This window comes from Acipenser ruthenus, chromosome 16 (genome assembly GCF_902713425.1).
Source record: "Acipenser ruthenus chromosome 16, fAciRut3.2 maternal haplotype, whole genome shotgun sequence".
NCBI lineage: Eukaryota > Metazoa > Chordata > Actinopteri > Acipenseriformes > Acipenseridae > Acipenser > Acipenser ruthenus.
Genome location: NC_081204.1, coordinates 7,872,622 through 7,888,570, shown reverse-complemented (window position 1 = coordinate 7,888,570; position 15,949 = coordinate 7,872,622).

Below are 15,949 nucleotides of genomic sequence, written 5' to 3'. Positions count from 1 at the left end.
GCAATTGCAAATTACATTTCTGTGCTTTGTGACTGGCCATTTTACCCAATGGGAAAATGGCCAGTTACAAATGCAATTTTCACATCTCACACCTGGGGGCGCTAAAAAGAATGTAAAACCCACTTTTCAAACATCCCTCGAATTCAGCTGGTGGTCTGTCCTGATTCGTGATATTTATAGGTGCTCTACCACACTACAGCGTCATTTTCCAGGAGGTTTCTGGTAAGGGACAGCAACCTGCTCAAGAAAGGACACAAACAGATAGATACATATAATCTAGAAAATACTTCCCTTTCAACTTGAATTTAAAATCCATTCAGGTAGACAGTTACCTTAATTTGAACATGTGCCTTCCAAAGTAATCCACAATCCACCTATCAATTTGGCAATTGTCCTGTAGACAGTTGATGGGAGAAGTACACAATTATCCTATAGAGCAAAGCAATTTCAAGTGATTTCATTATTGAAAATGGAATGATGGAAACGACATGCAGCATCAAATATAATATATGTAAAACGATGCTCTAACAGGCATCATACAAGTAGCATACTGGCACACTAAACACTAACTGGCTGAGCTTTTTTCCTTTACATTACCAATGGAACTGCTTTCATGCAGTCAAACAGTATTCAGTGGCTTTGTTTAGAGTGCACGTTCTGAAAGTCATTTTCGGGGGTTTTCTGCAATTCGTTTTGAGTGCGTCTGCAACATTTTGAAAGAAGTTGGACATGTTTTTACCATTTTTTATAATTATGATTCCAAGTTTGGATCCGAATTCTGCCAACAATAAGAGCATCTGGAATAATTCAGATACCCTCTGGAAATTCAGACACCCTGGAAACCTCTACCTTCTAATCATTTAATCATCTGGAGGATGTAAATAAAAAAAAAATTGAGTGCCTGCCATTATTTCTTTCTCCTCATAATGCATTTGCAAGTTTCTAACATTTACATTCTACTTTTGAAATATATCTGTACAAAGACTAGTTCTTGTGAGTTCATGAGATAAAACAACCCCACCGGTACCTGAATATTTTAATTAAATCTTTGAACTTACTGTGGTTGTGCGGCAACTCAATCTTGAACATGTGGAAAAGTATATAAAAGAGATGGTGACATTGATAACCAATACATTAATTAGAGGGGTGTTTATTCACCTACTTCCCCTGGTCTGAATGATTCAGAGACGTAATTCTTCCATAGAAATCTTGGTCCAAAAGCTGTAGCGTGTGTGTTTCTAATTCATTTTTATTTGAAAATTGAAAAGCAAATATCAAACACATTCCATAAAAGGTTTCTGTATTTCTTTTTTTCATTATTTAGGCAGGTTTTCAATTGTTCCAGATGATATATTCAGAAAGGAGACACACTAATGGAATGAATGAACAGTTTATTGATTTGACAGATAAACTATGAATGTATTACATTGATATTTGAGTCTGGTCCATGGTTTTGCCCATTGGAGCTCGTTAGCTGCCCTTATGCTGGCGAATATGTTGAATGAAGTATATGAACTAGATGAAGAACTAATGCCAGCAGGCAGGACAAGTGGCACTTGAGGCCACCTTCCCCATAGACAAAGCTGCAAGGTGGAGGCATGGGAGAAGGGGGGCCAAACAAATGACAAATGATAAGGGCCTTAGATGAAGTTGATATTCATAGGTTTGATGATTACGTATTTGATTAGGGTGTTTACTCCTTTCTGAAATACAAATACGTTTCCAAGGAAAATGTGAGTTGCATTAACTTAAAATGATTTACAGATGAAAAAAATATATTTCATAGTTAAGCTTTAGAGAAACACTTGCCTCGCAAGCAAGCTTATAACAATGCAAAGAATATGGACATTGCATTACCCTTTTCAACCAGAGGGGTCAGAATTCTTTCCCCAAGAGTGCCACTGTTACGAATTCGCATCTTAGCCCATTGAATTGAATGGAAAGGCCAGGGCTGGACTGGGTGAGAGGTCCTCTGTTATGTGTTTAGTGTCGTCGGTTTTGTGCTGAGCTGCCTCTTACACAGGTGTATATAAAAGTCCTGCATTCATCCGTGTAACAGTGAAGAGGTGAGAGTACAGTTGGTTCTGTGTGCTATGATGTGTGTTTACATAAGTTCAGAGCTGCGGAGCTTATTTCTGTTTACATTTTTTAAATGCGCGTGAGACAATTTGTGTTTATTTTTGCCCAAAAGGACTTAATTTAATATGTTATGAATGTGACTCCGGCCCTGCCTGCCTGACCATTAGCCAGACTGTCGCACTTCTATTACACAAAGGACTACATTTACTACTGATAACTTCTTCATTTGTCACATTTCCTAAATGGAATAATTATTTTGTTTCAAACTAATTAACAGGGACTAGTCACTCACTGGTTGCAAAACCGAGCGTAAATATGTGAGTATTGTTTGATCACAGTGGTTCCTTTTTTATTTCATGGAAATTAACTCAACTGAAGTTGCTATGTGATAACTAAAATTGATTCTTGGCCTGCTCTTGGTCTTGGTGGCAGTGGTAATTATTGTGTGTCTGAATCCATGAGACATGCTATAATTCTTCACTTTGCTTTCTGTCAGGACAAGCCTGGTCTGTAATCTCTAAAGCACTGTGTTGACTGTTGTAGTCACACTGGCCAGGATCTGTTATTGCTCCAGCAGTAAAGTCTTCTCTTCTGACATCTCTTTGTGCATTGTTAGGTTTAGAAAGGAAATGCCTTGCAGATATACACAAACGTTCAGATAAGCTAAGCTTATTGGCCATGTATTTTACGCTGAAATGTGCCTTAAAGATACAGAACATAAATAAACAAACATGCTTAAGATTTATTGCAGTTTGTTATTCTTTAACTTGTTGTATGCGTTGTCTGACACAGTTCCAGCTGAAGTCCAAAAAGGATTTAAGAGTTTCTATCACAGGCAAATACAGTATTCCTGTAGCCTGCTGAGTTTTGTCATCTAGCATTAAATCATCTGCAATAGTCCAGTTCTCAAAAAGACAGGTGCCTAGTCAGTACACAGGTAGATATTTCTGTATTTGTGCATTTGTTGTGTAATAAATGAATGTACTCTGAAACAGCCTTGTGCATTGTATAAATCACTGTAATAGACCGACCCACTGTGGTGGCTTCCCTTCATTCTGACACAATACTAAATCAATGTGATTAATTAAATGGTTGAAAAAGCCTACATAGAAGTCTGTAATTTTTCAGATGTACTTGTAGCTGGATAACTTTCTGGTGACTGACACATGATTTTCCTTCCTAAAAGAGTTTATTGTACCTAGTAACACAGGATACCAGATTACCTTCCTGTTGGAAAAACAAATAAACAGTCAGCCCTGAGAGCCAGTACTTGTACTGGTAATTCAGATATCCCCAAATCTGAATTGCTCCTATATTATTTTTGTACTTTTCTGCAGCAAACCTCTTAACCTGGCAACCTTTATTACCAGCACAAGGCTTTGACCCCTTACCTTTACCACATGGTAATTAATATAGTCCAATGCCACACTCGCTTTCTGTGTCATCAATTTAGAAAAGGCCCTTCCTGATTACAGTCTTCTGAACACCCCCAGCCGAGCACATATAGATTCCTGAACAACCATCTCCTGACGAGCAACCCTTTGGTGTTAAACAAGAAGGAGAAGACTATTGTAAACCTCAGGGTTAATGGATTAGAAATGAACTGTTTAGCAATGATACGTAAACCAGTATAAATGACACTAAAGTTAATAAAGGTAGGACAATACTTAGACTCCGGTAATGAGGTTACCCAGTATTATATTAGCTATTCTATCTTCCTTGAACCAGTATTTATAACTCTCTTGGGCATGCTAGCAATTTTTGATGCTTTTGTAAGGTTTGCAATGGTATCAATGACATCTATTTATCTTATCTAAGAAACAGCCCTCATACCACCTGGTATCGGTTGGTAAAGATTAAAGTTCCCACATTTATCACCGATGAGCTGTTGGTGTGATTGTATTATATGGGCTTAATCCTGACAGGCAATTACTCTTCCTTCATTCTCATATCTCAACTTCTAAAGACTTACATTTTATCTTACTGTATTATCACTGTGCAACCTTCAAAATATTGAAAACATATTCTGAGAAATTACTAAGGATCAACCCATAGATCTGTTTATACTGTGGCTCTTATTGATAAAAACAGCTTAAATGAACCCAATGTGTGTGTTTGTAAAAAAAAATGTACACGGATACATTGCTAATTTTGTGGTAAATTAGCCCAAGATAAAAAATAAAATTCTGTGAATAGAGAAATACACGTAGCCCGTGTTGTTTTGTCAAAACGCATCACACATTTCTTGTTGAAAGGAGCATTTACTGATTCTGAAATGTGCACTGTTGGTGTTGGTGTGCGTTCCTTAAATTTATGTTGTCATCTTTTTACATAAACATCAAATGATTGGCTGTTCGGCACATTATATATTTTTTACAGGATATGGAATAAAAGTTGTCAACAAAATAAAACTTAAAATGTACAGTTCAACCGGTCTTACAGTAGTAGCTCATCTTCTGTTTGCTGATGAAAAAACAGTCCATTGTACAGAACTAATATAAAAAAAGAGTGAAACTTCCATGACAATAGAATGTGGGTATCCCATGGAAAATGATGCTGTTGCTAGGGAATACCGGTTCAAAAGCATACAAATGTATTCATTCTCAAGAGGATGTCCTGAAATGCTTCAATGTTACAGTATTAAAGCGTTAATGTGCATTACAGTCCTGAAAAAGGGTTTATGCCTGATATCCAAAGGCCCTCTGTATACAATACACATGCATTAGAAATAGAGCTTGTAAAATATATTTCACATGACACTCCTCAATTCTGTAGAAAAGGTACCACTGAATCTTTGCTATGTATATCCTTTATATCCCATAGTTTATTTACCTCTTTATTGGATTCATCTGTGCCAGACAACAACAACAATAAATGCTTGTTTTTCCACATTTAGTCAATTTATTGACAATGTTAAACAAAACAAGCAAGGCTTATATCTGTGAGAAGAAGAAGGAAAAAAAAATATTTACCTAAATGTGAGGACATTCGTATATCCTCCTGTTTCAATTAGGGGCGCTCGCTCAGGAAAATAAGATCCATTGTATTGTATACAGCGGGATCTTGGAAAGCATACATAATCACGGAATTCAGTACAGACATTTTTTTTTTTTTTTTACAGAGCCTTGTGTGTATTAATATGGGCAGGTACACTGCAAGCTATAGGGTGTGCATGAAAATTGATCCTGCACCCCATATCATATGGAATTTTATTGAGATCAAATTCAGGTCATGGGGTATAGAGATAAGTGCATGTTTTCACAGCAAAATCAAGAATTATCTATATGATATTATTAGAAGACATTGAGTATAGGATGTTTAATGAACCGAGTATGAAAATGTTATCCTTAATATCTTATGAGGGGTTTTGGTATTTCCTATAGAAAATAAAAGTTTATAAGTTCATGCAGACATGTATCTCTGCTGGCGTTTTACCAGTATACTCCACTAAGAGGCTTTGTTATATTTTATATATCTTGACCCTTTGTACCTGCAAGAAAGCACCTTGTGCTAATAAAGTATGTACTGATCAAGCCTTTGTTAATATCTGTAAATGCTTTCACAATTAATCTGTTTTCAGACAGGACAAATGATACAATAATTTCACGTTTGAAGTAGATGGAGAACAGAACCCACCAAAAACGACATCTCCCAGAATACCATGTCTTCAGTTACTAGGCAATAGTACACAAGAAAAATCCACCTGACAAAGCATTATCCAATCTATAGTTAGCCGTGTTACCTTTACAGCCAGTCAGAGTAAGAATAAAGGAAATGTGAAAGCTACTCAGAGCCATTGTCAGTGCTGACGGCATTTCGTTGAACCGTGAACACTCGCGTGAGAAACAAACGAAACTGGACTCACGACTTGTACCAACTGCAGTAAGAAAGGTGTCTATAATAGTAAACTAAACTGTTGTGAGATTGTAAGCTATTCCATGGTGTTGTACATTTTAACAAGTTAACTGAGATGATAAAGAACCTTGTGTAGAACATACACACACGCGCAGTTGTAAGAAATCCAACAGCTAAATGTGGTGTTTGCATTCATGCTTATGAATGTATGCACAGAAAAGGGGCTAATAATAAAATGACTGGTGACACAGGAAGAGTTTGGTGTGTAATTTAGATTGAGTATAATTTAGAACTCGTAGGTTCGGTTCATATTTATGTACAACAATACTTCACATATTCCATTCAAAATGATATGCTTTCATTAAGCCGGTATAAATATTTATGAATTTGTCTAGTTTCCTTTCCAATGCAGGGACCAAACTTTCTCCTTTAGGAAACATACGACAGCATGTTACTGTGTGACGGTTTACGAAGAGCACATTTTCAGTATTGCTTGGAAATAAGTAAAACGTGTTAAAAAACATGTTGAGTATTATGAAAAAAAATCTGATTTGCGAATGCTATTTGAAAAGTAATAAACAACAGATGAATGTGTTGTGTTGTCTTGGAAAACTGCATTGCTGGAATGTGCCCGCAGAGTATGAAAACGATTTGTTTAATGTCTGACAGGTTTCTAGTGAGTATTGATAATACTGCATTACTGGAGATGAAACGGGATCTGTATTCATGATATTTAGAAATTTACATTACATTAAGTTTCTTATGGAATAGCTAATGTCAGTCAATGTGATTAACAAGTGAATAATACTGTAGTTTTTAATAAGCCTTCCCCTTTACTTCTTTTTTCAGGAACTGCAGAAACAGATTTGTTGAAGTGTGCATTCTTAGCAAAATATGTTAATTAAAAAACAAAATGGACAACCCTTAAATAGTTTATTAATACATGTAGGCTAATTCACTTTATAATATTTAAAACAATTGCTCATAGAAATAGGGTGAGCTTAAAAATGTGGAATGCCTCTTGATTGCATTAAAAGAAAAGCATGGATGGATATTGTTCTATTTCAGACTGCAGTACATTCAGAGAAGTTCTGGTTATCTGTAAGGTGAAACTTTTAAAAGTTTACTTTACTGCATTCATATTACATTTTATTGTACACACTACAGTAAGTAATAGAGCTAAGTATCATAAAGACATTTTTTTTGTCAAGTAAACATCCCGGCTAGTGTTTTTTTTGTTGTTGTTTCTTTCCATTTTATAATATAATATATAAGTGTTCCTCAATATAGATCTGTTGAGGTCCACAATCCTAGTTTTGGGGCTCTTTTCACAAAGCTTTTTCAGTATTTTTTTCTGAATAAAATTTGATATTTATGATACTGTTCTTTACTGTTGCTAATTAAACCATCTATGGTTCAAAACAGTTTCAGGAATAGCAAACTTGAATTTGTTCATAAAAACAGACTTTGAATAAAACCCTTGAAGACAATTGGCCCCATTCCCAAAATTTGAAAAAGGAATATTAAAAAAAAAAAAAAAAATATGTTAAAGAATCCTTTTTAAAACCCAGTTTGATTTACTAAATCAAAGTTACAGTTTATTAGTTTATTCTTATTTATCAAAGAACTGTTTAAGAGAATGTTGATCAACATGTTAAAAAAAAACCTTTTAAAAAAAGAAAATCCATAAAGTTTTATGAATAAAGCCCATTACTATGATTCTGAGGAATTTTAATAATTCAGTTTTTAAATGAAATCCAAACCATTATTATATTCTAAGATTATAATGTATATGTCTGTCCATATGTACATAGCTAATGTTTTCAATGTATATTTAAATATATATTTCATTTACTGTACAGTCTTACTTGTGTTCATAGTTAAAAGGGTGCTGGATTATAAATCACTTTACTGTTAAAGCAAGTTACAAAGACAGTTTTTCTATACATTTTGGTTTTTCTTATAGTTGGGGTCATTAACCTTTATGGGAATGGTTTATTTAATGAGGCAGGAGACCAGTGATCCCTGGAGAGTAGAGGGGTTTAATATCATTACAAAAAACAACAAAGGAGTCTATTGTATGCCCAGCATTGTAATAAATTGTCATGGACATGGTGGATTAATTTGAAAACACTAACGCGATGGTGAACATGGACAAAAACAGGATAATTCAGACTTTACTTCAGGAAGAATTTAGCAAAGCACCAGTGCATTAGTTATATGATATAATGGGATCCATTCAATTGATTGTGCTATTCACAGGATTGAATGATTCTAAATATATTCTTATGTGGTTTAAATTCCAGTGTCAATTTTCAAGGTCAATTTAAATCAGTAAAAAAGCATTGAAAGTCTACATTCAGATTTGCTTGAAAATTAAAAAAATAAAAATGGACTTCACCAAAGCACAAAATAATGGCTTCTTTAGCTTTAAAAGGGAGAAAGGGAGGAGGGGAGGGGTTCATGAGACTATTAGGCAAAGGTTAGTGGGATTCATGTATAACTGTTAATGATTCTTCTGCTGCTGTAGAGAGAACAGCTTTGGGGGAAATCAACTAGCTTCATACAAATGGCTTTTTAACATTTGACAGTACTTTACCCAACAAGTTATTGTAAATGTTGTATACTTGTGTTTTAACATATGCTGTATTGGCAGTATATTTAAAAGTATGAGACATAAACAGGCCTTCAAGATTTATCAAATCAATATCTAGAGCAAATATGTAATCACTTTTTACATATGAGTTCAAATAAAACAATTATCTGAATTAAAATGCCAGCACCTGTGAATACAACCATGGGACTTTGACAAGAAATGATTTTATTTGTGTGGTAATTATTTACATCTACATATTCTGACAAACTCACAGCATGTTTTAAATGAACCTCTTTAAAATAGATTGCAATGCAGAGACAGGGAAAAAAAGCTATATTGAATTGGTTAAAGCAAAAAGACCAGCACCATATAAAGTATTGAGCGCAACACAGCTTTGCGATAACTTTGAGTCTGAAACATATTAATAGGTTCCAAAGCGAAAATCACTTCCAGATGATACTATTTATTTCTACTCCAATGTGATAGGAACCAGCTAAGACATGACATTTTCTCTAAAAAATACAGACTCAACTGGGTACAGAAATTTAGGATTACAACATTAAAATAAACAGTCCAATTTTAAATCTTATCAACAACCTTAATAGTTAAATGCTATTTGCTCATAAATACTGTTTTTCTTTTAAATGAGTTTAAAAAAAAAAAAAAAAGTATAATGGTATTATTTTGCAAAGGCAGCTTCAGCCAACGGATACTGGAGTTTCCAAAACTAACACTATTTACCGTATTTATGCAGCTCACAGCAAAATGGCATCTCAATGTTCTCAGACAAGACTTTGCTGACAAAAGCTGGTTAAAATGAGACCAGGATATTTGGGATTAGGGGACAGTGTGTGTGTGTGTGTGTGTGATATAAAAATAACTAAGCTATTTTTGTAACTGTTGTTGAGATAAAGGAAAGAGGAGACAGTTCTGTTTGAAGGGATTTTAATGAAGTATCTGGGTGATTTTTACAGTTGATGCATAGTTTTACACCTGTTTAACAATAACACACAAAAACAACATTGTTCACATCATGCCATTTTAATTAATACCCAAGAATTTCACAAAGCAGCTTTTGGTCTGACCTTAAAAAGACATGCAGACATGCATATTCCTTTCCCCCAAAGGTCCTGTATGAATGTGGGTTTTTAATAACATTTTCATTGTTTAGAAATTGCAAACTTACTAAAAATGCTAAATTGTTTTAATGTATCGTATTACATTTCCTATTGCATTGTCTGTTGCAGTACAACAAAATTATGTTCTTAAAAATATAGAAAATGTGAAGGAATGAATGAAAGCAAAATACCAAGACCCATTTGCATTGCTTAAACCCATGCTACTTTTTATGAATATGACCCTAGGAAACTTTAGTAACCCTGCCCTTTGTGTTGTAGCTCTTAAACTTATATGCCAGACAAAATCTTTCTGGTATGTAAGTTCAGAGGTTGATCCTGTCCAAGCTTAACAGTCCTGTTAGGAAAATACTATTGCGAAAACTGATACCCTGGTGTCTTAGAATACAATGTACCTTTTTCTTTCCAATTTGTTCACAGGCCGAGATCACACATGTAGGTTCTTTCAGTGGCCTTGCAAGCACATATCACTTTGAAAATTTAGCCCTTTAGCTGCCTTTAGTATCAGGTGCTCATAATTAAGAACACTTCTAGGAAAGCCACTTCTGTCCGAGGTGGAACTGGCCAGAGGGCTGTTTCCCGATAATGGTAGTACTTGGTGTTAGAAAATGATTCTTATGATTCACTTCAGCTGCTTTCACTCGATCTTCACAATGCGTTTCCCAAATGGTGGTATGGTGGTGTCTGATTCGCCCTTAAGGGCGTAGGCACGTTTGAAACACATATAAGTGGTCTAAGCGATTGTTCCATAATCCAATTTCTGTGTTCTTGTGCATATTTTAGCCTTTTAGTCTTATTTCCCTTTCTTAATAGAGGTATTCTTACTGCAACACATCCTTTAAGTCCTGATTTTAAGAGTGACCTTCATACTGTTGATTTGACGGACAATGGCACCTGTGCCTTCTGCCAGTTCTGTTGTCAATTCAACACTTGTCTTCTTTCTATTCCTTAAGGATATTATCTTCAAGTATTGCTCATCCTTGTTAGACAGCTTTTTGGGTCTTCCAGTACTGGGTTTGTCAATTACAGATGATGTTTCTCTGTACTTGCTGATTATGCTTCGGATACCACACCTTGAAAAACGAGTGATGCAAGCTATTTCACTTAATGTTTTTCCTTCTTTATGCAAGAACCACTAGTGGAGGTTTTGAGTAAATTGTTGATGCTCATAATGCATCAGAGTAGAAAAATGCAACATATCTAAGACTTTTGCACAGCAGTGTATATATTAAGAAAAAAAAAGTCATGTAATATAATATTTTTAAAGGGTAAATACCTCCATGAACATTTCACGATTACCTCAGACCACTCGTGAACTCAAGTAGACTTTCAAGAGCTACTGGAGCTACGATGATGTTCGGGAAACACGGCAGTTTCAAAACGCTCATCTTACGATGGTCTTACGACATTGGTTTGGTTCAAGTAGCTTTTGGGAAACGGACCCCTGGCTAGCAGATGGTCAAGATCATGGGCTAAGCTTTGTCCAAAAAAAAAAAAGGTTAACCAGACAGTTCCAGCAACCATGGAAAAGTTTAGCAAGACTATGTTAAGTGCTGTATATTTCATTTTTCGCAGCTGACTTCTCATCTCAAAGGGAAGTAGGTAGCCAGATCCTTCAAATGAAAAAGTGACCTGGTAAAACTTAAGTAGGACTTCAGGGGTGGTCTGTGGCAAATTGCTTTGCTTCAAATAGCACATGATTGTACAGTTAGGTTGGCAGTGCATACAATTATAATGGGGGAAAGCAGGAGAAAATATATAATATATAATGAAAAGCAAACACATTGTTTGTTGACAGACACTGAGACAGGAGCATTACTATATCCCCATTATTGTGGCTATGAATATGTTGAAAGATAAAAAAAAAAAAAAAAAAAACAGAATGATAAATTAAAACAAAACTGCTCTGGTTACATTGGATTTTCAAATTTCATTGGTAAGAGTATTATGGAATTAATTATGGAACAGAATTCAAATGTAAAATGCAGACTTGCTACCAGATGTTATGATGAAAATGTTGAGTGACAGAAGATTTATTATAATATTGCCTCATTAAAAACATAAAAATGTGTGTGCTTTATTAAATAATAATGGTTTGGTTATTCTCTTTGCAGCATATATATATTTTTCTATAAGTGACATATGCACTGGTCTTCTGTATAAATTAAGTCATGATTAGAACACAACCAAACATCATGATTTATTATTGACTTGGAAGACCCATGATAAAACATTCACTTGGGAGGAAACCTCTGAAGGTCCCATGGTCTAGTGGTTTTAAAGACAAAATGGGGTTGTACTGTATAGGAAGACTGTGATCAGAATCTAAATTTCAGTTCTGCATATATATATATATATATATATATATATATATATATATATAACTTTTAATTGTTTCTTTTAAACTGAGGTATTGTCTACATTTTCTAAGAATAGAAGGCAACATCACAAGTCAGTGTTATTTGAATGTGTAAGTAGTGCATGCTTAATTAGAAAACTTTAAATGTGTTTTAAATGTGTACTCCTTTTACTTAAACAGACCATAACCTTCTTTTCCCATGTCTATTATATGAAGTCTAGCATGTAATGAATCAATTTGAATGGTACTCTGTGGGAATGTTTACAATCTGCATTCGGATTGCACACTGTATATTTCTTATTTCCGTGTAACCTGTACTGTTCAAGGACTGCAGTGAAAGAAGTTTATTTTTATTTGTTTTTTTGTTTTGTTTAACTTGCTTGTTTTCATTAGACCATTTCTTCACAACTGGTAACAGTTTTCCTGCACAGCCGCAGTTCATTAATGTACTTGGATGCAAATTCCATACTGCTTCTTCCTGTATTATCCCACACAACTCTGCAATGTTTATTTACACAGTACTCTACTATCAACCTACTTCATTTCATTTTTTGTGTCCAAAATACTTAGTCAGATGTTATTTCAATGTATTTATGTTCTCTCTTTCTTAACTTTGGTGATATCAGACAATATGAGAAGGCAAAACCCCATAAGTAAGAGTTTGTGCCTTGTATAAATACTGTAGATTTAAACTGTAGATTTAAGGTACCTATTTATCGAAGTGTACTCTGTGGCAGTGTTACAAAACTAAAAGGAAACTTTAAAGGTTGTTTAGGGACTCAGAAGTTGTTTCCTTCTAGATTTGTAACATTACATTCATAAAAAAGGTGCAAATTGCCCCCTGAAATAAAAAGCTTTCAGATATGAAGCCAGTGTAAGCTTTGCCACAGCAGTTCAATTGTGCAGACCGATGTATGAACTGTAGATAACAGATTACATTTCAGTTTTTAAAATTGTGTAGTGACATGCTGAAGCATGACTTCAGGTAATCCTCTTAACTTGCATGTTTAAGCTTTGTCAACATGATTCTGTATTAATCTTCTAGGTAAATACACAAATAAAGACTTTAATCCCTGCATTGTAAACGGTTTTCATTCACAATACTGTGACTTTCTAAATAACAAAAGATAGTAAAATTATAGGACAGACCTATTACTTATATTAACAGTTTTAAAAGCTAAAATGTTTTTTTTGTTGTTGTTGTTCTTTTAAACTATTGGATTAGCCTCTTGAATGTTACCAATATTTTAAAAAAGATAACATTAAATGTTAACTATGAGGGAACATTGGCCTTCTTGGTCACACAAGTCCCTGGCACTTGAAGCACAGTAAAAAGAGTATCAATATTAGTTTGTTGTAATCATTCATCTCAGTATGCTATGTGCTTTAGCTGGTGACAACCTCTGGGTCATTGTGTATGCACATGCTGTCACTTTCTTCCTACTACACTTTACAAATGAAAACATTACTAAATTGATATAATACTTAAAGGGCTTACACTTTTAGGCCTTATGTGCCTCGCTTAATGTTTAAGTTTGAGAGAAACATTTCTTTTTTAATCAATAGAATTACTTCTGTAGTCACTCTTTCTATGCAGATGACAATCTTTTTGCTTAGACTACCAAGAAACCCAATTAAGGATTGCATCTCTACATTCAATCAGATGGCCCTTGATGTATCCAGAAACACATTATGCACATAATCTGTTTTTGATGTCTCAGTTGTGTTCTTTCTTACCTCCTATGCCAAACAGATGTGACTGAAATATGATATGCTTTTGTATCTGCTTGATTAATGACATCCAATGTTGTCCGCTAACCAAATTAGACTGCATAAACACTCATATTCATGTATTTTCATTTTAAAACATGATAGCTGGTAATACTTTAGGTTATAGAAAGTTCTTAGGTTCCATGCCTTCCATTTCCTCTCAGCAGTGTATTCTGGGTCAAAACATTTTACTGGCTGAAAGCATGTCAGTAAACATGGGAAGCAGCTGGTTGGTTAATGACAGGATAGCTGTTGAAGGGGAGGGGAGATTACCAAGGAAGTGCAACACAATCTGAAAGTATAGTTTGCAAACAGATATTTCTCTAATATATTGTAGTACCAGTTACCATGTAAAATAACAATACATGTTTGCACTGCACATTTGAGACCAGCAGTATATTACAAATGCAACTGAATACGATTTATGAGATTATTTTGTTAGCTAGAAACACCGTTTCAATGAGCAATGCTTGTATTGGTGTTATTTTTAAACCCAGTTTCTCAAGACACGGAATATGACAAGTTCATATCATTGCGTGTCAATGTCGGTGATCTAGATCAAGCCTAAGCAAAATATTATGACAAGTGGGTCACACTTCAAGCTGCTTCAGGATTTCTCTGAAGATTGTATAGGACTGAAGGGTAAAAATAATCATCTTTCCTTTAAAAATGTCATTGTGTTGACATATGCAGTGTACAGGGGATAGCCAAAAGCTGTGTAGGTTTTCAATTTATTGTCTCAGTTGCACATTTTTTGGTTTGTACACAAATACAGATAAATAGACTCTGACAATTCACTGGACTCAAGGATAAAACAAAGACAAGCTTTATGTGTTTCAAATAATGTATTGCTGTAGTGGGCTTGTCCTTTTAAGCATGTTGGTTTCAGACAATGATGCACTGCTTCTGTCCTTTTTTCCCCCATACAAATAGACTATGTATTTTTCCCCACTACATGAACAGTTGTGCATTCTTAAATTTTAAATGTTAGTATCCCAAGAAAAAACAAGCAATTGGGTAGTGTACTTCCTTGGTTGGGTTCTGGCCTGTGGTTCCTACAGCTGCATGCTCTTATTGTCCCTGGGAGGAATGTGTTGCTTAGAAAAGCAGGAACCATACCTGAGGCGAGACACAGCGTGAAGTTTGTAACCGGTCCTGACAGACTAGCACTGGCACCAACTTAAATGTACATTCATTCTGGGAATAGTCAAAGACACACTGAAGCCGTCTTCAAATGCCAGTTACTGTATCTAAAATCTTATGAAAAAACAATGAGAAAATGAGTAGATCAGGGTGCCTGTAACCATTTACATGGGGGAACTCTGAAGAGATGAAGATTAAAGGTACTGTACTGGAAATGCCATCTAGAAATCAAAGTGGAGAGATCTGCACATTCTCCTATTTAAGCATGCTGTCCAATTAGTAGCAATGCAGTACTGGTGGTGCTTGTATACACGGTTTTACAAAACTGGAGATGTGCAACCCAGGGATCTCCAGCCATAACCTTGCTAAGGACTGCCGACTCGGAATGAAGCGGGTCATTGTCAGATCGTTGATCATTCATGTACACAGAAAAGGCATGGTGAAAGTTTCTGCATGTGCATAGGATTTACGGCATCACAAGATAAACCTGTATATTTCTGCATTATATATAAAAAATAATATTATAAAACTGAGTCAGGCAGCAGTGAGAGCTCATTACAATCGGACCCTCCATGCACCTTTAAAGGTAATTAAGAAACTGAATCCAAAACAGCCCATTGGACAATAATGTACTCTGGGGTTACTTATAAGCACAACTTGATCATGAATTTAGATGCAGTAACTAAAGTCAGTTCATTGTATTGATTTTATTTACAATTATCAGACTAAGATAGCCCTTATGAGATTCACATTTTCAAAGGGTTTACTAGGGCAACAGCAGTAACATGCATACTTTGCATCAACATATTACACATTCAACAGAACAGTCAATACAGCACATGATATGCTTTCAAAACGAGTACATATTTAAGAGTCCCTGCTGATCTTTCATTCTAGAACGTTCAGGAATAGGAAAGTGGAATTCACAAAGCATTCTATTTTTGTTAAAGTAAATGCTAAAAAAAAATGTGACCTTGCGATTTGGCTTATAAAAATAAAAACATGGTGCCA